Source organism: Ictalurus furcatus, chromosome 16 (assembly GCF_023375685.1).
Source record: "Ictalurus furcatus strain D&B chromosome 16, Billie_1.0, whole genome shotgun sequence".
Taxonomy (NCBI): domain Eukaryota; kingdom Metazoa; phylum Chordata; class Actinopteri; order Siluriformes; family Ictaluridae; genus Ictalurus; species Ictalurus furcatus.
Genome location: NC_071270.1, coordinates 13,648,986 through 13,672,926, shown reverse-complemented (window position 1 = coordinate 13,672,926; position 23,941 = coordinate 13,648,986).

The window sequence follows — 23,941 nt, the reverse complement described above, 5'->3', positions numbered from 1 at the left end:
AGGTAACTGCTCTGTGGTGGACAGCTGGCGAGGCTGCAGCAGAATTGAGCTGTAGTCCCTGTAGGATGAAAAATGACAGCTCTTTACCACAAAAAAATTAACTCAAAAGCATCACTTCACTCCTTAGTGGCCACTTAAGGGAAATGCATTCACAAAAGAATCACTACAAAACATCAATCAGATGCAAAATCTAATAATTTGGCTTATATGAAAAACTGTCCATATTGAAGCAAATAAAATCAATCAAAGTTAGCAAATAGTGAAATAAAACATAAAAATAGCCTAGAGCCTAGAGCTATAATCTAAAATAAATGGAAACATGCTCTAATATGAAACCACTTCTTCTTTTAATAGATAAAATATATATTTATTTGTAAATAACTATATATACTGTTACAGAGCAGAATATGGTGGCATCTCAGAACCGGTAAGAAGAACTTGAGTATTGAACATCCCATTCCAAAACCATGGGCATTAATATTGAATTCTTCTGTTTTTGCTGTTATAACAGCATCCACTCTTCTTTCCACTAGATTTTGGAACATGGCTGTGAGGATTTGTTTCTTCTGAGCTGTAGTCACTTACTGCTTTTATCACAGAAGAAACAACACCACAGCTCTGCTTATGACACTGTTCATTTGTAAAAGAACCATCTGAACACTGTAATTCTATATTTGTATAAAATCTAGTCATGCATACCAACTGTACACCTGTACTAATATGATAGATCAGGCCAATTCTTCAAATCCAGCTCTCAGTTCCACTGTCCTGCAGAGTTTAGCTCCAATCCTAATCAAACACACCTGAACAAGCTAACCAAGGTCTTCAGGATTACTAGAAAATTACAGGAAAGTAAGTTTGGAGGTTGGAGCTAAACTCTGCAGCTTTGAAGAACCCTATGATAGATCATGCTTTACTATTGCCAATGTAGACCTCATTGACAAGCATAAACTATCGGATGTCAATCTTAAACATAATTACTGTAAAATAATGTTCATTTTTATTATTTGTTATGCTTGTATTACATCAGTATATTTCTCAAAATGCATGAACAAAGTACGCTTTTCCCCAGATTTCTACTAGCCCTAGCTCTGTAACCAGTGGAATCTCAAACTCAAATTTTTTTTACAGCTGAATGCTACTATAGATTGCTTATTTCTGTGAAGATTTCAGGTTCATATCTAGACACCAACCAGTGATATTCGACCTGAAATTGAGGGAAATTTTTAAAATTTGCACTTTCTTGCATACATTAAAAAAAGAGAGAGAGAAAAATAAACCTGAAATGTTCTGTATGCACGCTATACATACCTAGATACCCCCTAAAAATTAAGATTGAGACTCAAATCTTTCCCATTATAAATTGACCCTAAAAGTGGAACTGTGAGCAATCTTGAGCATTACAATTGGACTTAAGTTTTAAGTCTAAGGAACAAGAATATGCAAAATGTTTATACCGTATATGTACATGTACCTTGTAATGTGCTCTAGACATTTTTTTTTGCTCCAAGCTAGGACCATCCTGAGCATCCTGAGATACTGAGGTTTCTGTAAACAGTTGTACAATCAAAATTTGTTGTGTGCCATGACACAAAGATGGTGGTCATAGTTAATCCAAGTAAAAAAAAACTGCACTGGGCCACTTGAGATGTAATGGCCCATCAGGTTTCCTTACTCTCAGGGTGAACAAGCTAAAGCTAATTTGCAGCGATTGCTTATTTTCCAAAATGTAATTTTTTTGATTTTCCAAGAATTTGATTTCATTAACAATAATTAACACCCTATTGATGTGCACCTGATTTGTAATGGCAATATATTAGACTATTCACATTTTAAAGCTACAGGATATAAGATTTTGGAATTTCTCCCTCTATGGTCAATGCTTGCAGAAGAAAATATCATAACATGGGTTGTAGGTTGTATCCCTGTGTTCTCAGAGCGTGCTGCACATACTGGAAATTAGGGACTGTCCCCGAGGCTCTGTGCATCTGTTATACTAGGGGTGTCCAATCTTATCCACAAAGGGTTGGTGTGGTGGAGATTTTCATCCCAACCATGCAGAATCCATACCTGATAGACAATTGAAGGCCAAGATCAACTCATTAAACAGAGGGAATCTGGTGTGGCTCCTATTTTTGTTGGAATGAAAACCTATGCACACACTGTCCCTTTGTGGATAAGATTGTTCACCCTTGTATTTCACAGAGCTAGCCTTCTAACTGTAGGTAGCTAGCTAAAATATAGTGCAGATAACAAAATGTTTTTTATTATCTAATGTAATGTATTCATTATCTAATCTGTGTATTTTGTTCTCCAGCCAGTGATTTTTAACAACAATTCATATGTACTGTTGTCACATAATGGAGACTAGGACGGATGCAATTGCAGACAAGAGCTTTTAATACAGTGAGGCAGGCAGACAAATCCAAATCCATAATCAAAAGCTTGGTAGCAGGTTCTTCGAGGAGCAGACATGAGGCTGGGGCTGGTTTGCCGGGGTCATTAAGCAAGACCCAGACTTGGGAAGTTGTGTCGTCAGCTTTAGACAGGTGCTTGACTTGGTGGGCCATCTCGTCGGCCCTTCTTGAGTGTGGAGCGAAGTTCTCAACGGAGCAGGAAGGCGGAGCGTCATCCTCCATCAACTCTGCAGGCTGAACTTGGTTGGCTGTGTCAGCAGATTCAGGCGTGAGCAGAACCTGGTTGTCCTTGTCAGCATACTCAGGCATGAGCAGAACCTGGTTGTCCGTGTCAGCAGACTCGGGCATGATCAGAACTTGGTTGTCCATGTCAGCAGACTCGGGGGTGATCAGTACTTGATTGTCTGTGTCAGCAGGCTCGGGTGTGATCAGAACTTGTTTGTCTGTTTCAGCAGACTTGGGCATGATCAGATCTTGGTTGGTCGTGACGTCGGCATCAGGCATGATCAGATCTTGGTTGGTCGTGACGTCAGCGTCGGCCGTGATCAGATCTTGGTTGGTAGTGACATCGCCATCAGGCGTGAGCACAACGTGGTTGATCGTGACATCGGCTTCAGGTGTGAGCAGAACCTGGTTGGTCGTGATGTCGGCTTCAGGTGTGAGCAGAACCAGGTTGGTCCTGACGTCGGTTTCAGGCATGAGGAGAACTTGGTTTGTCGTGTCTACAGACTCAGCCTTAAGCATAACTTGGTTGTCCATGTCAGCGACCTTGGACTGGAACTTAGTGTGGGTGTTCACCTCGTCGATCTCGGACTGGAAATTAGTGTGGGTGGTCACCTCGTCGATCTCGGACTGGAACTTAGTGTGGGCGGTCACCTCATCGATCTCAGACTGGAACTTAGTGTGGGTGGTCACCTCGTCAATCTCAGACTGGAACATGGTGAAGGTGGTTGCCTCATCGATCTCAGACTGGAAACTGGTGTGGAAGGTCACATCATTGATCTCAGACTGGAACGTGGCGTGGAAGGTCACATTGTCGATCTCAGACTGGAACGTGGCGTGAGAGGCCGCCTCTTCGACCTCGGACAGAAACTTGAATTGGGAGGCCATCTCTTCGACCTTGGACAGAAACTTGGCTTGGGAAGCCGCCTCTTCGACCTTGGACACAAACTTGGCTTGAGAGGCCTTCTTTTCGATCCCAGACAGGAACTTGGCTTGAGCGGTTGTCTCTTCAACCAAGGACAGGAACTTGGCTTGAGAGATCGTCTCTTCGACCTCGGACAGGAACTTTTCTTTGGAGGCTGTCTCTTCGACCTCAGACAAAAACTTGACTTGGGAGGCCCTCTTCTCGACCTCAGACAGAAACTTGGCTTGAGAGGTTGTCTTTTTGACCACGGACAGGAACTTGGCTTGAGAGGTCATCTCTTTGACCTCGGACAGGAACTTGGCTTGAGAGGTTGCCTTTTCGACCTCGGACAAGAACTTGGCTTGAGAGGTCGTATCTTCAACCTCAGACAGGAACATGGCTTGGAGGCCATCTTGTCAACCTCAGACAGGAACTTGGCTTGAGAGGTCACCTCTTTGACCTCAGACAGGAACTGGGCTTGAGGGTTCGTCTCTTTGACCTCAGACAGGAACATGGCTAGGGAGGTCACCTCGTTGACCTCTAGCAGAAACTTGACTTTATGCTGGAGCTCTAGAGATGAGACTGTGTTGTGGGTCTCCTGCTGGGGCTCCAGGAAGAAGGTCGCCACATTTACCTCTGGCTGGAGCTCGGTAGTTGAAACCACCTCGTGGGTCTCAGGTTGGAGTTCTGGGGAGGAGGTCGCTACTTTGCCCTTTGGCTGGAGCTCGGTGAGACCACCTTATGGGTCTCAGGTTGGAGCTCTGGAGATGAGGTAGCCACATTGATCTCCTGCTGGAGCTCTGGGGAGGAGGTTGCCATGACCTCTCACTGGAGCTCAGCAGCTGAGACCACCTCTTGGCTCTCAGGTTGGAGCTCTGGAGATGAGGTAGCCACATTGATATCCTGCTGGAGCTCTGGGGAGGAGGTTGCCATGACCTCTCACTGGAGCTCAGCAGCTGAGACCACCTCTTGGCTCTCAGGTTGGAGCTCTGGAGATGAGGTTGCCACGTTGACCTCCAGCTGGAGCTCTGCAGGTGCTCTCTTGTGGAGCGGTTTGTCAGCACACCAGCTGCTCTTGAAACACCCCCTGAGAGCAGAAATATGATCCATGGATCTCAAGTTTCCTGCATGTGGGGAATTGTAGCTGGGCTTCTTTACAGCTGCCCTCAGTCTTGCAGGTCTGCATCACCTCCACCACTGCCCTGTCGGCCGGGGGCTGAAGCTGAACTGTGGAGGCTGCCCTGTCGATCCACTCATAGTAGATGTGGAATGGCAGATCAGGCTTGCTCATCACACTGACTCCCCTCAAAAATTGATCCAGGTTGTAGCTCTGCCCTGGATACCCAAACTCCTTCGTGAACAGTTCCACAAACTGAGTTACATTGTTGAGGGCACTTGACCATGTACTGGCCAGATGCTCCGCCCATTCACGGGCCGGGCCATAAAGCCGGGACACAATGAATCCAAGCCACTGCCTCTTGTCCGGCTTGGGGTTCACCAGGCTCGAAAAGTACATTTGGCAATGGAACATGAACTGCCTGGGGTAGTCACGCAATCCATAATTCGGATCCGGGAGGTCTATGGCAGTCCACTGGGAAAACTGGACTGACATGAAGGGTGGCCAGACATCTCCAGGTACTCTGGCATGACACTCTCCTTGCTCTCCTGCTGCTTCCATGTTGAGGCGAAGTATTCTGTCACGTAATGGACGTAATGGAGACTAGGACAGATGCAACTGCAGAAAAGAGCTTTTAATAAAGCGAGGCAGGCAGACAAATCCAAATCAGTAATCAAAAGCCTGGTACAAAAACAGGCAAAAGTTAAGGCGATCGGCAAACGGGCATAAAAGGCAAGGCAAAACACAAAACAGAAACTAGACGCAAGATCAAAAACCAGGAAATGAAACATGAACAAAGGCTTGGCACAGTGAATACACTCAATACTTCACAAACTCATAGTGTTTAAAAAGTCTCTTATATAGCGTGTAGTGAGTGAGTGTGAGATTGGCAACAGGTAAGTGTGATTAGAATTCCAGAGAAGGTGAACGTGTGTGTGTTCTGGGAATTGCAGTCCATGGTGGCCATGTTTGTAGGCCACAGTGCATGATGGGAAATGTAGTTACTGGTTTGCTGTGATATGACAACTGTACTTTTTAGTTTTTCTTTTCACTTAAAGCCTTGGTCCCACCTGAGTCACTGTAAATGGGTTAAACTGAGAATCTTGAGCATTTTCATATGGTTGTATTAGGGAACAATATGTGGACTTGTTAGGCAACTGCTGGCCCAAATTTAGCCTATTACCCAAAGACACTTAAAATTCAACATAGAAGCAAATACTCACATCTGTGAACCCAGTTGGAGATAGAAAAATAAGACACCAGCCATGAGTGAGAAGAAGCAAGGGTCCAGATTTTATTTCCACCTCACGAGATCCACACCAATGAGAATTCTCAGAAGTGATCTGACACCTGGAGCTCAAGCTCCAGTATTTATACTGTATTTACACAGTAGATAACCAATATATTTTAGAAAGACTATGATATCAATACCAATAGGGTTAAAAAAAAGAGCTCATCTACATTACCATGATGTTTAAAAAGAGGATTATCAAATTTACCATTATGTTTTGAAAGAGGACTTTCTGACTACCATTATGTTTTGAAAGAGGACTTTCTGACTACCATTAGGATTGAAAGTGGGAGAGAGAGAAAACAATTATAGAGAGACCTTAGTCTCATGTTTTTATCTCATAATGTTATGTGTGTGCGTTGGGGCCTTTGTGTGTGTTATGTCTGCACGCCTGACCTTGACTGTACGAGAGTGTGTGTGTTTCTCAGATTGCCCTCCTCAGCTCTTATATTTCTCTGTGACTAATAAACCATAGCGTGTTACTCTTAAAGATCTTAAAGTGTGAATCCAACCAGTCCTGTGAATTTTCAATAAAATTACATATTACTCATACTAGGTCTCCCTCCTGTTTATTTCATGTCATTTTTATCCACAACATTCCCCCATCTGAGGCTATAAAGCCTCATAAACTACCTTAATTAAGCGGGTATCTGTGGAGAAACTGGTTCTGCCGCACCCCATGGCCGTCCTCCGCTAGCTGTTGGAGGATTACTCTAACGAAGCCATAATTCCTGCGCTCAGCCTCGTAATCAAATGGGTCCCTTACAGTAACCATTTCTATGCTACACTGAATCTACACTATCAGGATTGGATCTACACGTCCCTATCTTTCTCAACTGGGCCTGTCAGCCCACAGTTTTGTATTTGTCGGGACCTGCAGAGTCTTGCTTCCCCCCAAAAAAACAAACCCCAATCCTTCGCAGTCAGAGGTGGGCGAAAAAACCTCCTATGAGGAAAAATTCCCACCCTGCCAGCACTATGTGCTCGACAGCACCATTATACTTTTCTCGTGCCTGAGTGTGTCACCCTTTGTTGCACATCACATGTCACGGGTCATATCACAAACATTTTATAATAATACAACTTGACAGTCTCTGTTGGCAGTATCTCTCTTTATGCTGGTTGTCTTCAGCTCAAGCACTTTACATACTGTAGAGAGTCACCCTTTGGGGAGAGGTTAGGCTAGCACTTACACCCAGGGTATGGATCATCACATCTTCTCATCCTGGTCTGCCATTGACTTGAGAGTTCTACGATAGACGAGAGTTCTCTCTCTTGAGGGCAGACCCCCCGTTGACAGCAGCTTCGTACCGGACCTTCACGTGTTCCCCACCACCTCATCATTGGAGGACCGAGCATCCTCGGGGATCGGGGGTCGCATGTTCTTGTAGTCAGCTGCTGCCTTGTAGTTCTTTTAGTCAGCTGCTGCTTTGTAGTTCTTGTAGTCAGCTTCAGCTCCTGGTCTCCCACCTCCGGGTGAACACCTCCCCCCGTTGAGGCAGTAACGCCTCACCCATAACAATGCACCCAGCTCTTTTCCTGTGAATAGATAGCTTCATACTTAACAGTTAGTTGTCTCATATATGTTTTTTGATCCATCTGCAATTACTCCAGTGGCAGTCCTTCATAAGGAACAGACACAGACATGGGTCGACCCGTAAGCATTTCATGCGGTGTTAGATACATATTGCTGTTAGTCTGCATGCGATAGGTCATTAGTGCAAGAGGTAGAGCATCTACCGAAATATGTTTAGTATCAGCACAAATTACGTTAAACTTGAGATGGTATGCCAGGTCTAGGACCTATCCCTGGTCAAGGAAAAAAAAATTTTGAGCACAAATATCACACTCAGATTATCCTCCACCGTTGCCTGTAAGTACAGAGATCATTCCTCTACCTTCCCCCTCGCACACTGGTTAAAATCATGGGCATCTGTAATACATACAGTGAAAAGTGCAGAAGGTACAATTAGAATTCAATTAACTATTTGCTCGGTATGTTAAAGTGGCGTTCCAACTTATTCTAAAACCTCACTGCATTCGCACAACTCCAAACCGATGACACAATCCATGGGCATAAACGTCAGAATTTATCTATATATTTATATATTAGCAATTCTACCCTTAACCAGGTTGCACTCTGTAGTGATAGCTTTTAATTCAGCCAATTGGGCAGATCAGGGTGTTCATAATGTTTGTGAATTTTCAGACTTGAAACTTCAGACTTTTAAGCTCGAGGAAATATGAATTTCGGCTAGGCAATCATGAGTGTTCTCAGAGACTGGCTCCACAGAATTAATTAGGCAATACAACACTACAGTTGGTGTGTTAGGCACACTAATAGGTTTAAGAGTTTCATTTTGGGTGGCACATAGACTAACCCCATATCCCCATATCCTGTTCTTTCAAAATAGAAATGACCTGGTGTGATGAGTGTAAGATCAATGTGTGAGAGAGCAATTTTCCCAGTGATCTGCACTAAGAGAGCATCTCCAGCCATGGCACGCACCGTGCTGGCAATCCTTGTGCCACCAAATTCAATGTTTTCAATACATAAACTACAGACCTGCAAGCGCCCCAGACTCCTGAGCCGGGACCCCCCCCCAGCGGCGCCCCCTCCCCCTCAGTCACATGTATGACACAGTCTTTGTTGACGTTTGCCAGCCATAGTACAGGTGCAGAGCATAAGTCCATTCAATGTCAGGCTGGTCCAAAGAACACCCAGATCTCAGGATTTTGTCATGTAGAGAGCAATCAGTGATCCACTGCAGACCATACTTGATAACGTCCAGGAACATTTGTTGTGCTTTATGGGGTGGAGGATGACCCCAATCATGTCCTGTCGGCCTTGGGAGCGTGCAAGGGAGTCTATGACCACAGAGGAGTACACCGCAGGGGAGCCCACAGCCCCCCAAGGAGACGCTCCCAGGTGTACTACTGATCTAGGAATGTTACAGGGAGTAACGGCCTTGAGCTCTCACATGCAGTCACTTGGAAAAAGCGCTGATCAATAATAATATCATGTGGAATGGAATGGGTTACAGTAGGGACATCTTATATATATAAAAAATATATATATATATGTATATATATATATATATATATATATATATATATATATATATATATATATATATATATATATATTCTATATACAACATACTATAGATAATGGAACTACTGGGATGACTAGTTAGTTGACTGTGCAACTTTTGTGTAAAGTACCATCCTCTTCCAGCCTTAAACATTGGTTACTGGGTGGGTTGTATTGCAGAAATTATCGCAGTTGTTATCACAGCTTGCTGTAATAATGCTAGACTAAGTGGGCATGTTCCTTCAGCCTTTTCTGAGGATTGTTTACAGGACACAGGATGACTATACTTCACTTTAGCTTATTACAGTGTGCATGTTACTTGCCGTGCTTCAACCTTATGTAGCCCATAATGTGCCAGGTATGTTAGCGAGTTCAGGATGAGGGGTGCCATCATCACTGTCCACTTTGGAAACTGGAGACAGACAACTGGGAACACACAACTGCAAAACCCATCATTAAATGTTCAATTTATGCCCCAGATCTAGGCCTATTACAAATGGTGAATACTTTTCAAGTGATTCACTGTATACTGATTTTAATAATGCAGAAAGCCATTAAACATTCAAAATGAGGAGACTTCTGATGTTTACAGAGCACACACATTGTTCGATATGAATCAATCACAAGGCCCTGATTGTGTGGAGTCTGTATTTCTAAACTTAGCAGCTGATATTATTTCATCTCTTTTAACTTATCTTTTTAATCTTTCATTAGACAACGGGGTTATACCAGAAGTTTGGAAATCAGCTTTTTTTTTTATTAAACCAGGGAAATCTCACTATATTAGATCATTACAGTCCAATCCCAAAGCCTCCTGTCCTATGCCCCTTTTAGAAAGCCTTTTCAGTGAACCGTTGACATGTTATCAGTTTGCAAAAAAGTCTAAGGTCATATAAACATATCACAACAGCTGTTTTGAAAGTCCTAAAACAATGTCACGGTACCTTCTGCACTTCCCTGTTTGTCGATTTATCAAAAGCTTTCGACACAGTGGATCATGAAATATTGCTGCAGAGATTAAATAATGTTGGTCTATCAAATCATTTAAAAATTATTGAAGTAATCTCAACTTCTCTAATCAAAGGAATAACACCTCTCATAAAGGGGTCTTCCACTCTCATGTTTAGTTAATCTGTAAAAGAGTTCTAGTCTGTTGACTTTAAAAAATACAAACCCAATTGGCAAAGATTCATTCTTATCCCTTCCTGATTTCCTTTCTTAATATCCTTCTGGTGCATGAAAAACAAAATCCTTTAGTCTAGGACTATTTGTGATGTACACTAACCTAACATGTTAATATCCCATCTGTGCTAACGAGTGATAATCCCAATAATACAGAACTAAAATAGAGTAAATGAGGTTGAGATCTAGATATGTATTTACAGTTCTCTAGTCACTTTTATCCCACTAATTTTATTCAAAACAACCTAGTGAATTTGGTTTTATGTGTACAACAATAGTGTTTAGTCTAAATGGTAGACATGCATGCACCCGTTTGTCCCTTATTAACTTATAACTGTACCACACTCAAAATATCACTCAGACACTTCATACATGACATTTAAATTTTGTTCATTTTATTTAAATATATCTAATTAGGAGTAATGTGAATATGTATTTAACTTAGTCTAAAATAAAATTTATCATCTATGAGCGTTGTTTCAATTTACCACCAATTTGTTTCCTTGGCTGAGCGCCCATTTGTGAAAAGGCATAAGATTCCTTCTATAAATGTATCCATTTCATTTAAACTGTATTTGACCATATTAATAGTATATGTAGTGTTAAATCTACTCATGTCACAAACCACATTTCCCATCCTGCACTGCGGTCCACAAACATGGCTGCCATGGACTGCAATTCCCAGATCACACACACCTGCATCCAGTTCACAGCTCAGTCACAGCTACCGTATAAAGATTTATCAATTCACTTCACAGATTGTGCAGTATATACTCCATTGTGTGTGACCACTGCTCTGTATTATTTAAATATTGCAACTCGTATACTTTGCATGACATATCCATAGCACACCGTATAATTATATATATATATATATGTTATATATATATATATATATACACACACATATTTACACAACTACTTTATTCTATTCACCAATCTACAGTTCAGAAAAGAAACAAATCACTTCAACCTACACTGTTGCAAAGAGACTGTAATTAAACTAACTCACAAACTCACATCAGCACAACATGTCAGCAAAAGGAACCATTATGCAAGGCTGCCTAATCCAGATACTCGTACTCCCTGCAAAACCTGAATTCCACATTAAGTAATCACCACCTTATTCTAATGTTACGGACTCAGATATCACATCTGTAACAGGCGTACAACACCTTACAGAGATTTTAAAATGTGCAGACTACTACTGCCATCTGATCTTACTAATTATTCATCACTGGACATAACCAGCATTTAAAGAGAAAATATGCAGAAATTATTCATCATTATGCAACATGAATACCACACGCCAGAAGAACTCACACTTACACTGCTTAACAATGTATAGATGTACCCATATAGGAATCACAGATACACAAATTAGTTATGGTTATTCCAGCTCTTGTTAGTGAGTCAGTTCACTTGACTTACTTACATTTAATACTGCTGTGAAGGTACAGTGCTCTCTAAAACCAAATGTTTAGGCTCAACATTATCTCAACAGGGGGGATGTGACTTAGCCTGATACGGACCACATTGCACATGTCTCACTTCGGTCCTTGTGATTTGGCCACAGAGTTAGGCAGAGACTGTAACCTCGGGTCTGTTTTACTTTTCAGGTTTTTATTAATTTGTTAAGTACATCACTCACAAGGAACAGGTTCAAATGTCAGCTGATCAATTTTATCATTAGCCAGGCAAAGATGTCGATATGCCTGTGCAGAAGAAACAACGTGGCACAACACATAAACTGCCAGTAAAGTTCTCTCCGGACTGATAACATCAAAAAATACTGATTGATTTTAATTTTTACAGAAATATGTTTAAGCATTTATATATATATATATATATATATATATATATATATATATATATATATATATATATATATATTGAGTCACCTTGACTTTAATGTGTAGTGTGAAGTTTGATAACTAAAGGACTGTAAAAAGGGGAAGAAAAAAAGGAAAAATGGAATTCAAAACACTTTCATTCAGTTTCCAAATGGGGAAACACACGGAATTCAAATTAAAATTAAAAGAATGATTTGGAGCTCCGGCGCGCATGCTTCTGACCAGCCATGTACCCAATCTAAATATGGAACTATATGCAATCCGCTCAACACAGCCTCAATCCAGTCTGGTGTCATGCCAGGAGTCTGAGGAGCCGGGCCGGATGGAGACCCTCCCTCATAACTTGGAACACGCACAGTACCACCATAATACTAAACAAACAATAAACACACATAAAACTCTTTCAGGTGAACCACACAGACAGTTTTGCAATGGTTTTTGAGTTATGACAACTTTAAATTAATTTCAACCAACGAACCACACTGAGTTGGAGAAATCACCTTTTCCTCTACAGTCAAATGTATTCAATTAAAACTCATTTAATAATCTGTATAATAAACACAAGTTTTTAACTTGATTACTCATAAAAATCATGTTGTTCCAACTAGTTTTTCCACATTATTTAAAAGCAATTTAAGTGTTATGTACTTAATTACCATAATTGTGAACACAATTTTTTATAACTTACTAACTTCAAGTTATATAACAATAGTTACTAAAATACTACAAATATTATACCTAACATCTCTGCAGGAATTATAGACAAGGCACTGAATGAAATGAGCAATATAGACAAAAAAGAAACACTCTGTGTCGACTACTTTTTATCTCCCATAGAACTATCCACAGTCAAAAGGCTGCTGAAAGAGCAAGCTAACTACAATTGAGCTATTGAGATTATAAGGCTGTATGTGTGAATGACAAACCAAACCATGTATTCTATAATCTGGGCTAAGACCTCCTTTTAGGCCTACAGAAAACTATTCCTTTTTTTATCTCTCTGCTCACACGTCATAAAAGAGAAACCCTTTATTATAACTTAATTTATGGAATATAAATGAAAGGTCCAAATGGACTTTCTCCTCCACATTTCGAGCGTCTGACTCACTCATTTCTCAACAATGGCTTCTGGGGCCTGAAAATGCACACTTTTTTCCACCTTCAGTCTTCCTTTTTCCCTGGATCACACAATCTGGGAATATGTTTTTAAATATTACAGGTCTAGAAGTTCTGATTTACACAACGGGCAATCAGGCAGATGTCTAAAATATTTACAATGTTCTTGACTGCTCCCCAATTTTTAAAACATTCATACAGCAGTTATTGATACCAAAGTAATTATAATACAAACAGTCCCACTCGACTCACACAAAGTCTGTACCAAATTCAAAACATTCAATGAAAAAGCAGAAATATCTCACAACATTCTGTGTTACCCATCTCAATCTGAAGAGCACACACATAATTTTTTTTGTTTTGTTTTTTTTTTTCCTTCCACACAGAAGCAGGCCTGCACAGAAAAGAACACACACTCACTCACACTTATCTCCAAAACTAATTTTTGGAGTTTATCACACACGCATGCAAGCTCTCACACCAATATTATATTCACACACTGTTACACCTATTTATATTATCACACACACATTTGTTAATACACATTCATACACCGGGCACGCTTCTCTTGACGGGTCCTTTCCCCGAGTTGCGTGACCCGGACCTAGGCCCAGGATTTAACCCCTCTCCATCCAGCCCTGGAATCTTTCACCAGTGGTATTAGGGGTCCCCCACTAAAGCAGCCGCCACCTCGAGTGGCCGGTATCTGGGGTTTGAGGCCTCATATCCACCTGCTTCCTATCCAGCCCTGGAATTTTTAACCAGCAGTATTGCAGGACTTTCATTCACACAACACATACAATTTCATTAAACAGTCTTATGAACCTTATACATACCCCTTATACAATTACAATCGGTTCACACTTCTCTTACCTCTTCTCACTCACTCAAGGTTCTTTTGGAGACCAACTTTAGTCTTTCTTCCCACCCCGGGGGCTTCCCAATCGTAACAACAGACCACTAAGACAGAGCTTTGAAATAACAGGCGTCTGCAATGCCTTCTTCCTACACGGTCTATCTGTTGCTTAGAGAGTGAAGTCCCACGGGAGAGATTACAGACATATAGATCTTAACCCAGTCGCATCTGGGCTGCCAAATGCTGGCCCAAATTTAGCCTATTACCCAAAGACACTTAAAATTCAACATAGAAGCAAATACTCACATCTGTGAACCCACTTGGAGATAGAAAAATAAGACACCAGCCGTGAGTGAGAAGAAGCAAGGGTCCAGATTTTATTTCCACCTCACGAGATCCACACCAATGAGAATTCTCAGAAGTGATCTGACACCTGGAGCTCAAGCTCCAGTATTTATACTGTATTTACACAGTAGATAACCAATATATTTTAGAAAGACTATGATATCAATACCAATAGGGTTAAAAAAAAAAAAAGAGCTCATCTACATTACCATGATGTTTAAAAAGAGGCTTATCAAATTTACCATTATGTTTTGAAAGAGGACTTTCTGACTACCATTATGTTTTGAAAGAGGACTTTCTGACTACCATTAGGATTGAAAGTGGGAGAGAGAGAAAACAATTATAGAGAGACCTTAGTCTCATGTTGTTATCTCATAATGTTATGTGTGTGCGTTGGGGCCTTTGTGTGTGTTATGTCTGCACGCCTGACCTTGACTGTACGAGAGTGTGTGTGTTTCTCAGATTGCCCTCCTCAGCTCTTATATTTCTCTGTGACTAATAAACCATAGTGTGTTACTCTTAAAGATCTTAAAGTGTGAATCCAACCAGTCCTGTGAATTTTCAATAAAATTACATATTACTCATACTAGGTCTCCCTCCTGTTTATTTCATGTCATTTTTATCCACAACACAACATTTGTGGTTATTTAGGGGAGGAAGTGAGGCGGTATCTTAAGTTTATCCACACACATTATTTTATGGTGATTGGGATTTACAAAAGAAAATAGGTAAAATAAAAAGGTTGCAATAACCTTGTGGCATAAGGGTTAGGGTTAGGGCTAACCTTTTATAACTGGGACTGTGGCTGTGTTCAGAAATAATAAATCACATTCAATCTCATGCTCAAAAGTAATTATCATACAGCTGTCATCAATGAAATGATTCTGATTAACCACAAATAATGACCAGCCATTTCTGTAGGATTTCTGTAGGATTTTCTTTACATCTTTCATCTGACTGCTGAAGCCATGGTCTGCAAAGAGTTGACAAAGCTTGTACAAGGTCTCATTGTCGAAAGGAATTCGTCAGGACATCCCTCCAAAATATACAAAAGGACTAAAACTTATGAGGGAGGCTGCCAATAGACCTATGGCAACATTAAAGTAGCTGCAGGAATAACTGACAAGTTCTGATAATCTCTCGTATTCTTTACATTTCTTTGCTGTGGAGTAGGATGACTAGATGGAAGCCCTTTCTGACAAAAAAAACATCCAACTAAATCACCCCAAACCATGTGACAAAATGTGTTATCGTCTGATGAGACCAATTCCAAAAGGTATATAATTCAATAATCCCAAAAGGTATGTTCGATGTAAAAAAAAAAGCACATCACCAAAGGATCACCATACCTACGGTGCAGCATGGTGGTGGCAGCTTCATACTATAGGGCTGCTTTTCTTCAGCCAGTACTGGGGCTTTTATCAAGGTGTAGGGAGTCATGAATAGCTACAAATACCAGTCAATTTTAGTGCAAAACATTCAGGTATCTGCTAGTATGTTGAAGATGAAAGGGAATTTCATCTTTCAGAATGACAATGACCCAAAGCATACATCCAAATCAACAAAGGAATGGCTTAAACAAAAGAAGATCAATGTTTTTGACTGGCCTAGCCAGAGCCCAGACCTGAATCCAATTAAAAATCTGTGGGATGACCTGAAGCCAGCTGCACAGGTGATGCTCTCACACTTTCACAGAACTAGAGTGCTTTTGCAAGAAAGCTTGGGAAAATATTGCCAAGTCAAGATGTGCCATGCTGATAGACTCAAAAAGACTGAGAGGTCTGACTGAGTAAAACTAAAAGGTGCTTCAACAAAGTATTAGTTTAGGGGTGTGCACACTTATGCAGCTAGGTTGTTGAAAGTTTTTTCTTTTTCTTTTTTCCCTAAAAAGTTTCAAATTGTTTTCCACTTTATGTGTATACTTTGCAATTGCACATTAAAGGTGGGAAAAGTTCTGACATGACTGATCTTAGTGTGACTCTTTTACTTCACAAAAACCTGCCATTTTATCAGGGGTGTGTAGACTTTTTATATCCATTGTACCTTTTAAGAGCCATTGTCTGCCATTTCTAGAGTATACATTCTTGGTTCTTTGCAGTGACTTGAGCCATTCAGTTAAAAGAGTCTGTTCAGTGGCACTGTTTGCTCAAATGTGAAATCTGATGATGCAGCCCAATCCTACTATTGCATGCACTGAAGCGCTTGAAATATCTAGCACTGCCCGAGTGATCCTGCATGGGACTCACTGATCTTGACCAAAACAGATTTTTGCACGTAAGTAACTCTATCAAAAAGAGTGGTTTCCAATCACTGGATGGATGGTTTATGCAGGATACAGTGTAGGAATACTAACAAGGGTGTGCTTCAGTTCACAGGCACATTTTACCAAAAGTGCTGAAGCATCTCAGCATCATATCTGAAAATTCATTGTTACTTACAGATTCAGTGCCAGCTAAATGCTTACTGCCTGTCAGCCATATCACAAGGTATGTGTCAGTAGTCAGGACAAGGACGTATGTGTGCACCCTTGGTATGTTTCTCTCTACAAAGAGAGATTATAATGACAGATGTCTGGGAACTATAGATGCAACATTTTCAGGAACCCTGAAATGGATTGATAGAACCATGGGGGTGTTTTACATCAATCATCATGGGAGACAAAATCACAAATGATGTAGAGGTGAGCATTTCTGCCAAAAGGTCAGTGGTATCTCAGTGGTTAAGATCTTGGACTACTGATCAGAATGCTGCCACTTCTGGGCTCTTGAGCAAGGCCCTTAACCCTCATATGCTCAGTTGTATAAATGAAATAAATGTAAGTTGCTCTGAATAACAGCGTCTGCCAAGTGCCTTAAATGTAAATGTAAAAGGCATTTTAATAAATAGTATGTTCAGTACGCCAGTTATTTGCCCACAGACCAGCTAAAATATGCATTGGAGAGCACTATAAACCATAAAAAGCAGGTTAGCCCATTTTGTAAAAGAAGTGATTGCACAGGCATACTCAAAAGCAGGTTAAGAGGCTCTGTGATCATGAAGCAGTGATGTGGTTCTCACCGGTCACCTTCGCCAGATATTACAGATTAAATGTTGCTTCATTGCACCACATGTGCTCTGTGGTGAGTTTGAGTGATTCTTATCTTCAGTAGAAGACAGTATCTGGATTTTTAGTAATTGTTCTTCTAAGTGGAGAACAATATCCAAATTTTGTTTTATCTTGAATACAAAGAGTCAAATCCAATTCTTTATGAAGAACAATGTCAGATCTTTGCATCATTCTCATCCACAATAAATAGTCTGATCTGCCTGAAGGGGTGCACTACCAGGGCATGATATGAGCCTTTGTGATACCCTTGATGTACTGCCACCAGTAGTCCTGAAGAAAAAAACCCTAGCGATCTGGAACACAAAGACGTGAAATGGAAGGATACATATGTAACCATGGTTCTACAGTATGACTAAATGAAGGATCACCAGGTCATCTAGGTACTTTGAGTTGATGGGCATGGATAGAGGATGAGTGTGATATTCACATTCACAAGGTTATGACTTTGCAAATGGTACTTGGTAGGAAATCAAGCAGACAATAATACTCTAGCTCAATGGTCACCAACCCTCTTCCTTGACATCGACCTTCCTGCAGGATTCATCTCCAACCAAATACTAACACAAAAGTTTTAGTTGATCAAGAACTTCTGAAGGCAATGATTAGATGGCCAGGTGGGCATGCTGGAGCTAAGTCTTCTGGAGCTAAGTCTAGGTGGAGCTAAAGTCTTCAGGAAGGTAGATCTCCATGAACAGGATTGGTGACCACTGCTCTAGCTAGTGTTAGTATTAGTTCTAATAGAAACTTCTCTGGTTGTCCTCCAATCAGTTGTAGAACCACAGTTACAGTGCTGTGAAAAAGTATTTGCAGATTTCATGATTTGGTGTATATCTCATACAAAATAGTTTTAGATCTTCAAACAAATAACATTTAAGGCACTTGGCAGACGGCCAACAAAGGCAACCTGAGTAAACAGACAATACAGTTATTTATTTATTCATTTTTTTTAAGCAAAAACTGTTATCCAACACCTATCACCCATATGAAAAACGAATTTAAATTTAAAATCTGGTTGTGCCACCTTTACCAGCAATAACTGCAACCAAATGCTTCCGATAACTGGAGATCAGTCTTTCACAGCACTGTGGTGGAATTTTGGCTCATTCTTCTTTGCAGAACTGCTTTAGTTCAGCCACATTGGAGGGTTTTCGAGCAAGAACTGCCCATTAAAGGCCTGCCACAGCATCTCAATTGTTTCAAGTCAGGAACAATACAGGCCACTCCAAAAGTTTAATTTAGCATTTTTTGAGTCATTCAGAGGTGGACTTTCTCCTATGCTTTGGACCAGTTACTACGTTTACATAGACAGCAATAATCTAATTATTGACCTTATTCTGAATTAGACAATATTGTGATTATGCTGTTTACATGAGTTGCTTTTAGAATACTCCTTTCATGTTCCCGTTTTACATGTTATCGGACATAGATCAATCAACAGCACACATCATTATGTCCCCACGCCATGCCGTCTGACGTTCCCTCCAGAATTTCACCTATCAACATACAGTGCATCTTCGTTCTGACACCATATACAGTTTTGGGTGTTTTATTTTTAATATACAGTAGGTGAAATACATGGAATACATATATTTCGGCTATGCAGAAAACTCTCACGCGACATTAATAGTGTCATTAAGGTGTGTACATGTCTGTAATGCACGTCAATAATGCAACTAAAACATGAATGCTTCACATGTCTTAATTTGATTTGTGTTTACTTTGCGTATGACTTTAGTCGGATAAAGGTAATCAATAATCGCTGTTTACATGGTAGTTTCTTAATCAGAGTATTGTCTTAATATTGGATTATTGTTAATATCGGATTATTGCTGTCCATGTAAACATACTGAGTGTCTTGCTGCATAATCCAGTTGTGTTTGAGATTCAACTTACAGACTGAAGACCGGACATTCTCCTTTAGGATTTTTTTGGTAGACAGTAGAATTCATGTTAATGCAAGTTGCCAATGCCTGAAGCAGCAAAGCATCCCCACACCATCACACTTCCACCACCATGCTTGACCATAAGTATGATTAACTTTTTTTGGAATTCTGTATTTGGTTTACACTAGATTTAGTGTGACTCTTGTCTTCCAAACAGTTCCATTTTTGACTCATCAGTCCACAGAACATTCGGATCATCAAGGTATGTTTTGGCAAAATTCAGACAAGCCTTAATGTTCTTCTGGGTTAGCAGCGGTTTTCACCTTGCCACACTTCCATAGATGCCATTTTTGCCCAGTGTCTTTCTGATAGTGGAGTCATGAACAGTTACCTTTATTGATGCAAGAGAGGCTTGTAGGTCCTTTGATATTGTCCTTGGCTCTTTTGTGACATGCTGGATGAGTAGTTGCTGTGCTCTTGGAGGAATTTTGGAAGGTCAGCCACTTCTGGGAAGGTTCACTACAGTGCCGAGATTTTCCAATTGGAGATACTTGCTCACATGTTGGTTCTTTGGAGTCCCAGAGCCATTGAAATAACTTTGTAACCTTTCCCAAACTGATGTATTTCAATCACTTTCTTCCTCATCATTTCTGAAATTTCTTTCAGTTTAGCATAGTGTATTACTGGGTAAGACCTTTTAACCAACTTCATGCTGTTGAAAAAGTTCTATTTAAGTGTTGACTTGATTGAACAAGGTTTGCAGTAATCAGGCCTGGCTGTGTCTAGTCCAGCTGAACCCCATTATGAATGCAGTTTCATAGATTTGTGGAATTAGTGACTATGGGGGCAAATACATTTTCACACAGGCCCAGTTTGGATAACTTTTTTGCCTCCATAAATAACTATCATTTAAAAACTGTATTTTGTGTTTGGTTTTATCTTAGATTTTTCTCATAGAAATTTCTGAAACAATTTACACAAAAACAGAAGAAATCATGATGGGGTCAAATATTTTTTCAGAGCTCCTTACATGCATAAGAGTTTTTTTTACTTGTTTGTTTGTTTGTTTTGTTAATCAATTTATGACACCTCTACCTAGCTTACACAGACCATAAAGCTAATTTTATACCAGACATGGTGAATGTGATTCTTTAGCACCATCATAGAGCCATTAAGGTCCAAGGTCATACAAGCTTATTTTTATGATCATGGTTAATAAATGGACAAAAACAACAGACAACCACACATCAATTATTTTTTGCCAACATAGTTCCACAATATGCAGATGTTTTCTTGAAATGCCATGGAGACAAACTTCCTCCATCTTGTCAGACACATAATATCCCTTTACCATTTACATGCTTGGGGATTCTCCTGAAATATTTATGTTATATTTTTACCAGTCACTTTTAACAACTTGTTACTTTTAGGTCAAATTAGCACTACAACATTTTTTAAAATTGTTTTTGTTTGTTTGTTTGGTTGGTTGGTTGGTTGCTGTTGTTTTTTGTTTGTTTGAAGAAAAAAGATGTCTCATGTTCATTAGAAAGACTAATATTCACATATTCACATATTCTAGATTCATTGCACATAAAGTGAAATATTTCAAACCTTTTTTTGTTTGTTTGTTTTAATCTTGATGATTACGGCTTACAGCTCATGGAAATCAAAAATCCAGTATCTCAAAATATTACAATAAAGAATTTATAATATAGAAATGTCGACCTTCTGAAAAGTATGTTAATATATGCACTCAATACTTGATCGGCCTCCTTTTGCACGAATTACTCCATCAACGTGGCATGGCATGGAGGCAATCAGCCTAGAATATATGAAAGTTCCACTTTTTTAATTAAATTATGGTAAAAATGAACTTTTCCACAATGTTCTAATTTTTTGAGTTGCACCTGTAGGTAGAAAGAAAAAGACAAAGAGAAAAAAAATAATGGTAAACTCAATTTTTTTAATTATCATAAGTATTACAGAGGGTTTTTGAGTCTTGCCACCAGGTGCCACCAGAGGTCTACTTTCAAAAATACTACATTTTAAAGTATGAGAATGTTATGTGTTATAGTGTTAAAAAATAATCTATATAATAATAAATTGTTTAGTAGATTTACATTTATAATAATGCCAGGATTCATAAATTAGAAATTATGGAAAACAAAAAAGTGATGGAATTATGTTCAGGATATATGCTTAAAAGAAGTTGTATTATTGTATTCAATGAGAACAGTTTGGAGATTACATGCATCATATGCTGCATAATTCCCAACACTGGCAATATGCTCCTGGAGATTGCACTTCACTGTAGACTGAGTGGTTGCATAGTGTAAATACTGTACTGTAAATCCACATAATCTGTGCAGAGGAGGAATGTAAAGTATTAAATTGAACAAATTCTCCTTCTAAGAATGTTCTGTGTTTGAGAGATCAACATTTAAATATAAAAGGCAAATTTTTAAACATTAATCACTTGAATGACTGATTCAACTGATGAATGATTAACACTAATATCCATACTAGCTAGACTTGCAAGACCACAATATCAAACCAGAACAAATATCAGAGACCATACTCCCATAAATTGTGTGAACAGAGATAGATAAAAAGACCTTCTGGTGTGTGCTGCAGATAACGTCTCCACACACCCATTCTTGGTGTAAAAAGAGTATCTTAGAGAGGCAGAGTCTCTCAGAAGTAAAGATGGGATGGAATCTGGATGGAAGCATATGTTGCTCTATACCTTTCAGCATTGATGGTGCCTTTCCAGATGTGCAAACTGCCCATTCCATAGGCACTAATGCACCCCCATACCATGTAACGAGTACTTATATTCAGCTCTCCAATATACTGTGCTCAATTACTATATTAATATATTTTTTAATTGCCTTACTAGTCCCAACCACATTCTGACCATGCCCACCCCCCTATCCCCCCACCTGCTGCTCACAAAAAAAGACTGACATCACCGCCTAGTGGACAAAATTGGCTTGGTCAGCAATGTAGTCCCCATTTGGTACAGAATCATCTGATCCCTTACAAATAATCAAAGCTCATCCAGAAAGAACCCATCCAGAAAGATTTTCGACCCAGGATCATTAAATGACATCATATTGTATCATATGTCCACTAAATGTACACCATTACTTACTTAGGTTTGTACTTAGCAATTATGTTATACCCTAGGTGTAGAATTGGCTTGCCTGGGTTTTGCATGTTCTCCCTGTGGTAGTGTGGGTTTCCTTCAGGTTATGGGTTTCCCCGCTCTGAGTGTATGGATGTGTGTATTGATGGTGCCCTGCAATTAAGGGGTATGAATGAGGGAGTGTGTGTATTTAAGAGTGTGTGTGTGTGTGTGTAAATTCTTCTCCCACTAGTAATGGTGTTGTAACTACTAAACACCATTTATTGATATTGCATTATTTTTGTTAACAAATTTTAACATCCTAAAGTGATGTGCACACACACATCTGTCAGTAGAGATGGGCCAGTCGATATGAAGTACAGATATCTTTGATTCAGATGCCTTCTTTTAAAAGAAATCATAATAATATTAAAATAAAAGTATAATATATTTATACAGTGTGCTTGTTGGGCCCTTGAGCAAGGCCCTTAACCACAACTACAGCCTGGAGATTGTTTAGGATGGTACCGCTTGAAGTACCATGAAATAGTTTTGGACTAGAGCATTGCGAGGGACTGACTTCTTAATCTCGCTCCTGAATTTCTGACCATTACCGCCTGCACCCGCAATGTCTGTATCCACTCCCGCCCGCACCAGCAAACATTCTGTTACAGCTTGTAGATATAGTGAAACATTTACAGAAACATTAGGGCTATGCTTAAAAAAAAAAAAAAAGAAAAAGAAAAAGAAAACACAAGTAAAGCACCATACATGACAAACACATTGGGCCAATTGTTTATTAGCCTTATAAAACTCTCTCAACTTTTAAAACATCACAACTAGCAGAGCCTAAAAACCTAACAATAGCCTAATAGTTAAACTCTGGTAACCCAACAAGGAACAATATTTAATTGAATTACTTATAAAATAGGCTAAATAAATATTAAACAAATTAAATATAAACCAAATAAAATAAAAAGTAAAATAAATAGGAAATAAAACTGCCAGAGATATCAGGTGTTTGTGTAGCTAATTAACATATAGCAAAAATAAAATAAATAATACTATAAAACATTAAACGTAGGCTACTTAATGAGTGAATGAATGAATTTATGAATCCCTTGGCCTAACCTACTCCACACTGCTATGGAGGAAGAGAATGTTATTGATCGACTGCGGTCCCAGGCTTGTGCGTTTCTCTTCCAACATCCAATATTCCAATAGCCGCTTTAATTTTCTTCTCATCCTCATTTGTTGACTCCATTCTTGTTACTCGCCAAATCCCGGGACCCGCACTACATTTTTTGATCGCCCACTCCCACCCACAGCAAAGGTAAAACCGCCCGCTCCCGCGAGATTTGCGTTGGGTCTCGCGGGACCCGCGGGACCCCAGTCTAAATGCAGGTCTATTTTGGACCTCAATTCCAG